This window comes from Brassica oleracea, unplaced genomic scaffold (genome assembly GCF_000695525.1).
Source record: "Brassica oleracea var. oleracea cultivar TO1000 unplaced genomic scaffold, BOL UnpScaffold00418, whole genome shotgun sequence".
NCBI lineage: Eukaryota > Viridiplantae > Streptophyta > Magnoliopsida > Brassicales > Brassicaceae > Brassica > Brassica oleracea.
Genome location: NW_013617416.1, coordinates 352,759 through 359,998, shown reverse-complemented (window position 1 = coordinate 359,998; position 7,240 = coordinate 352,759).

The following is a 7,240-nucleotide window of genomic DNA, read 5'->3' as shown; positions in this document are numbered from 1 at the left end:
GTCACTGGAACTGCCAAGCAGTATGTAGCAAATGATTATGCCAAAAGACTAGCACTTGCTGCTTCTGAGGTAACAAACGTACTATTCAAAACTTTTCTAGGTAATTGATTTCATCGTTTATTCCCTAGGCAGAATCAGTGGTGAATTATGCGCTGGCACACTTACTGAGCAAGGCACGTACAAAGCCTGACATATCATTAACCCACGTTCAAAGATCCTTCATCATCATTCTTTCATGGTTATGTGCGTAGAACAACTTGCTTAGCTTCAGTTTCTTTTATAGAAAGCAAACTGCTTTGTTAATCATCATTAAAGCTTATATTAACATTTGAAACTTTCTCTTTAAGGTGGGATTAGTATAAACGTGGTTGTGGGAAGTGAAGTAACCACTCTCAAAAGCCTTGAAGAAAGCAACAGCATTATCATCACAGAGATGCCAATTAATGTATAGTAGATTTAATCTTGATAAAGCAATAAACTTTGTTCTGTCTTTTTATCTTTGATGATTGACTTGGAATGTGATTTTTCTTTTTTTTTTGCAGATTTCGAGATCTTATAACTCAGGGCTCCTGCGATCTGAAGGATACCATCAAAGTTCGTTTGTTGGACTTTTTTCCTTTTAAAAATTTACTTGGCAAATAATAGTATAGATTATAAATTTCTTTATTTGTAATACGCGAATCAATCTATATATGTAAATTATTAATGGTAATATTGCCTAACAATACACAACTAAACCGGATGGATGATTTTGTCGGTTACAGAAAAGCAATCCTTTGAATTAAAAAACGGAAATTTCATACGAACAGAGGCGTCACCACTTTTAGTTGAGTGAACCAAACATAACCAAAGCAAATACTTCGGTTCACATTAAACCATGTTTACAATTATCGATATGCAGTTAGTTAATCCAGAACACAGTATGAACATAGTGGAACTCTTAAACAAACTACAGTGATTTGTCTTGTAATTTTAACCCTTATATTGATATTCAGAGGTGTGGTTCTTCATAGAGATTTTAATCATGAACGTAGTACGAAATAGAAGGGCCTTTTGAATTTTCGATATGGTTAAAAGATCTAATTGTAAGACATTTATCGTTTGGTTGTGCTCCTAATATTTCTAGATTAAGTTAATTCGTTATTTTCAGAGGTGTGGCTCTTCATATAGATTTTTAAATATGAACATAGTATGAAAATAGAAGGTCCTTTTGAATTTTCTATATGGTTGAAAGATTAATTGTAAGATAATCGTTTGGTTATGTGATGCTATATATTTCTAGATTAAGTTATTTGGTTTATAAGCCCTTTTACAAAAAAAAAAGTTATTTGGTTTATTTTTCTTAGAAAGAAGCAAGCCATGACAGAGCACAGTAAAGAAAAAAATCTAAGCAACGATGGTTTGTAAGGAATGATTTGATGACGACGAAACAAAAGACCACATGTTCTTTGTTCAGAAAAAAGGAAATTATGTAGGCGACAATCTTAAACTAAACTGCTATGAGCATAGTTTGAAAATTATATGGCATGGCATTTAATTTTGTTGGATAAGCTTTAAAAGAGTTACAGATAAAGATATATAACTTAATAGGTTTAGGATAAATATAAGATTCCTAGATAAACATGTAATAGGATAAGTTAATAAGTTCCTATATAAAAGGATCTAATGTAAGATGATCTCTACAAGAAAGAGAGAAGAAAGTTAAGAAAGAAATAAAACGAAAAAACAGTTTTATAGTTTTAGTGTCTTTGAATACTTTATTTGGTATCAGAGCTTGTGGTTATCAATTGATCGCAGAGTTTAGATACAAAATCTACGGGGGATTCGAAAGCACTGGTGAAGATAAAGGATGGCATACCTGGTGCTGTGGTGTGTCCGATGTTGACAACGTCGAACTACACGGTATAGGCAATGAGGATGAAGATGCTCCTGCACGTGCATAAGGTTTGGGAAACAATTGAGCCATGAACAGATGATGAAGAGAAGAACGATGTAGCCACAGCTCTTTTGTTCCAGTCAATACCTGAAGGGTTGATCTTCCAAGTTGGTGACCTAGGTTCCCCTAACGTGATTTGGGAAGCTATTCGATCAAGAAACCTAGGTGCAGACCGTTTTAATCAGCTCGTCTCCAAACGTTGATGAATGAGTTTGATCGTATGAGGATAGACGACTCGGATACGATTGACACGTTCTCAGGAAAGATATCAGAACTTGCATCAAACGCGACTTCATTGGGTCAGAGCATCGAGGGACCTAAGGTTGTGAAGAAGTTTCTTAACAGTCTACCTCCAAAGTTCATCCATATGACAGCATCACTGGAATAACTTTTGGATTTGGATACAACTAGCTTTGAAGATATTATTGGAAGGCTTAAAGCTTATGAAGAACGAATAAAGGGTTTTGAAACTTTTGAGCAACAAGGAAGTCTTCTGTACTCAAACTCTGAGAAGTCATATGATCATAGAGGATCAGATAATGGAGGAAGAGGCCGAGGACATAACAAAGGACGTGGTCGAGGTAATAGAGGAAGAGGTCGTGGCAGGAGCAATAATGGCGAGAGAAGCAAAGAAAAAAGGGACTACTCTGAGATTGTATGCTACATCTGTAAGAAGAAGGGACACTTTGCTTCGGTGTGTACAGAAAATAAAGATGATGAAGAGCTCCACAAGAAAGAAACAGAAGTTGCGGATGCAGCACTATATATGCATGAAGTAGTCTTTCTCAACGAATAAAAGGTTATGCCTAAGAAGCTTGAGACTAACGAGAAAGAAGAAGGTGTGTGGTATCTAGACAATGGTGCCTCTAACCACATGACTGGAGAAAGATCTTACTTCTCTGAGATAAACGAAAACGTCAAGGGGAAAGTAAAATTTGGAGATGGATCATTTGTTGACATAAGTGGGAAATGATCAATTCTCTTTGAAGCTAAGACATGGGAGTAGAAGCTGTTAATGAATATCTACTTCATTCCTGAGCTAAGGAGTAATATCCTAAGTTTGGGACAAGCAACCGAGCAAGGCTGTGATGTTCGAATGAAAAACAACTTCTTGACTCTTAGAGATCTTGAAGGAAGATTGCTCGTGAAGGTACTAAGATCCGCAAACTGGCTCTACAAGTTGAAGTTACAAGTAGGAAGAGCAACATGTTTGCACGCTAGAATGGAGGAGGAACCATGGAGATGGCATGCCAGACTTGGCCACATTAGCTTCAAGAAATTAAGAGCTATGGCAACTCAAGGAATGGTTTATGGCTTTCCGGATATAAGTGAAGAAAGACGACTCTGTGATTCATGCTTGGTAGGCAAACAAACGAGACAATCTTTTCCAAAAGCAACAACGTTTAGATCTTCTCATCCTCTTGAGCTACTACATGCAGACCTTTGCGGTCCAATCTCGCCGGCAACTCTCTCCCTCAACCGCTATATTTTTTGTCATCATTGATGATTGTACAAGGTATATGTGGTCGATATTGTTGAAAGATAAAAGTGATGCATTCGACAGGTTTAAGATGTTCAAGAAGCTTGTCGAGAAGGACTTCAAGAGAGAGATAATGACGCTGCGTACAGACAGAGGAGGTGAATTTACTTCACATGAGTTCAATAACTTCTGCAACAACAACGGATAAGGAGACATCTAACAGCACCGTACACCCCGCAACAGAATGGTGTGGTGGAACGTAGAAACCGCACACTCATGGAGATGACACGAAGCATACTAAAAGCAATGTGTGTGCCTAATACTAAAAGCAAAGTGTGTGCCTAACTATTTGTGGGGGAGAGGCAGTTCGTCACGCCACATACTTGATTAACAGAGTACCTACAAGGGTTCTATCTAATCAAACTCCCTACGAATGCATAAGAGGAAAGAAACCAAGTGTGTCTCACATTAGAGTTTTTGGGTGTATGGCGTATGCGAAGAAGGATGCAGGTCAGCTAAGAAAAATCGATGATAGATCAGAAGCTGGTGTTCATTTAGGTATTGAACCAGGATCCAAGGCGTATAGACTCTACAATCCTACTTCGAAGAGAATTATTATAAGTAGAGATGTGATTTTTGACGAGAAGACTCGTTGGAATTGGAAGGGAGAAGGTAAGCAAGTCCAAACTGAGCCTGGAATGTTTCATATGACATGGGGAACTACAGAAGACAATGGAAGTGGTCCTTTTGTCGTCGGAGCTACTAGTGAAGACATTGATGCAGAAACCGTGACTAACTCTAATGAAGAAACAGAGGAGGTCAGTCCAGAGTCGGGAGTAGAAGAACAAGATCCTATACAAGAAGTGAGACGTTCATCTCGACAAGTCAACAAGCCTGGATATCTTAAGGATTACGTTTTGCTAGCTGATATAGAGTGCGAAGTATTGATACTTGCATTGGATGATGAGCCGGTAACTATACGAGGAGCACTCAAAAACAAGAGAAGGAAACTGGCATGTAAGGATGAGATCGACTCTATAGATAAGAATGAGATTTGGGTCCTCGTGGAGAAACCACACGGAGTGAAGTTGATAGGGCTCAAATGGGTATTCAAGATCAAGCGTAACGCAGACGGAAGCATCAACAAATTCAAATCAAGACTCGTTGCAAAGGGGTATATTAAAGAGCACGGCATAGATTACGATGAAGTCTTTGCTCCAGTGGCTCGGATAGAAACTATAAGGCTTCTTGTAGGTCTTGCTGCTGGGAATAGATGGGAGATCCATCATCTAGATGTAAAGACAGCCTTCTTGCATGGTGAGTTGATTGAAGATGTGTACGTGACACAACCGGAAGGTTTTGTGAATAAAGGTGAAGAACAAAAAGTCTACAAACTCAAGAAAGCTTTATATGGTCTGCGACTAGCTCCTAGAGCATGGAACACGAAGCTCGATCAGATACTGAAAGGATTAAGGATTAAGAAGTGTACAAAAGAAAGCTCAGTCTATCGCAAGGAAGAAGAAGATAAGTTGCTTATAGTTGCTATATATGTCGATGATTTGTTCATCACTGGGAATTCTTTGAAGGCCATAAAAGAGTTCAAAGCATCGGTGTCTGAGAAGTTTGAGATGTCAGACTTGGGCTTGTTAACCTACTACCTCGGGATAAAGGTGAAACAGAGCTCGGAAGGTATTATGATCAAGCAAGAAGCATATGCTTGACATATACTGGAGGAAACAAATATGGATGACTGCAAATCAGTGTGCATACCGATGGAGTTTGGTCTGCAACTTTCAAAAGCAACGGATGAACTTGAAGTGGATGCAAGCGAATATAGAAGGAAGATAGGGTGCCTAAGATACTTAATGCATACAAGACCAGACATGGCGTTTAGTGTTGGTATGTTAAGTAGGTTCATGCATTCACCAAGAGAGTCGCACGGGAAACCCTTGAAGCAAGTGCTGAGATATTTGTAGGGCTCTTGTGGTTACTGTTTGAAGTTTAAGCATGGAGGATCTCAAGAACTTGTAGGGCACAGCGATAGCAGCCACAACACTGATCCAGATGATGGAAGAAGTACTACTGGACATATTTTTTCCTCGGTGACACACCAATATCTTGGTGCTCGCAGAAACAAGACGTGGTGGCTCTATCCTCCCGTGAAGCCGAATTCATGGCAGCGATAGAGGCTGCTAAACAATCTATCTGGCTTCAAGAGTTAATGAGTGAGATCACTGGAAGAAAGGTTGAAAGAACACTGATTCTCGTGGATAACAAATCAGCGATTGCACTTGCCAAGAATCAAGTCTTCCATCGACGTAGTAAACACATTCACAAACGGATTCACTTTATCAGAGAATGTGTTGAGCGAGAGCTAATAGATGTGGAGCATGTACCGGGAACGGAGCAACGCGCAGACATACTAACCAAAGAAGTAGTAAGGATCAAGTTCAAAGAGATGATGAAGCTGATCGAAGTACAAGACCTAAGTGAAAATGACTTGAATCTTAGAAGGGAGAATATTGGATAAGCTTCAATTGAGTTACTTGTGTGTTAAGTTATTAAAGATAAAGATGAATAACTTAATAGGTTTAGGATAAATATAAGATTCCTATATAAATGGATCTAATGTAAGATGATCTCTACAAGAAAGAGAAAAGAAAGTTAAGAAAGAAATAAAACGAGGAAACAGTTTTATAGTTTTTGTGTCTTTGAATACTTTAAATTTCGTGTGGACCAAAACCAGTGACATAATTTCGTAAATACTCTAGTAATTAAAGGGTAATTATAATTGAGGCTGAGAAGGCTTCATATAGTGACACGTTAGCTGGTATTCTTGTAAATAACTTACAATGACAAGGTTACTTTCTCCCAATGTTTCTCTATTAATAAGTAAGGGATTTTGGCAAACTTCAAAAATTCGCCGCCTTAACTAATGTCTATAAATCACGTTGTCGTGTGATTTTTTTTTTTGAAAAAATGTAAAATTAATTCAAACAAAAAAGTTATTTTATATTTTTTGTTATATGGGAATTTAATTTTTTTTTATAAAATCAGACATAAGCTTCAAGAAGCTATCTCGTGGCAAACCATAAGGCTAAATCACCTGTGTGCGCTTGGGCACGGATGGAAGAGAGCCTGTCGCGAATGTTCTTGTCCACCATCTGGATTAGCTGACTCGGTAACATTGGTCTTTCTCCATGTTTACGTTGGTTTCGTTCCATCCATATAGCATACAGAGTTGCTTGGAACAAAAATCTCACGATGTAAACACTACAAGAAAACACAAGCTTAACGAGGAAAATTAACGAAGAAATTACGCGGAAAAATAAAATCAGCGTTATTTCCTCGTAAAGTAACGACGAAACTGTTTCGTCGTAAAGTCGATGTAAAGTGACGTGGCTTTTACGAGGAAAGCGTATTTCCTCGTACATTCCACGTAAACTTAGCGTGGTCTTTACGAGGAAATAATTTACGTCTACTTAGCGACGAAATTTTGAATCCACCAACTTTGTTTGTCACAAGTTTTTTTCCGGCCACCTAACTAATTTTCGTCGTAAATTCGTAGGAAAATTACAACTACCAGATTCGAAAATTTTCTATAAATAGGGGCGTTTGAACATCATTTTAAACACACCAACAAAAAAAAGGGTGAAAGAAAAAAAAAATGGCTGGCTCCGGGAATATTTTCGAGTTGCGGAAGTGGATGTATATGAATAGAGATGCTAATGGGAGAGTGACGAAAGAATACATTGCGGGGCTGGAGACATTTATACATCAAGCAGATTCAACACCGCTCGCCCAAGAAAGTGGTAAGATGTTCT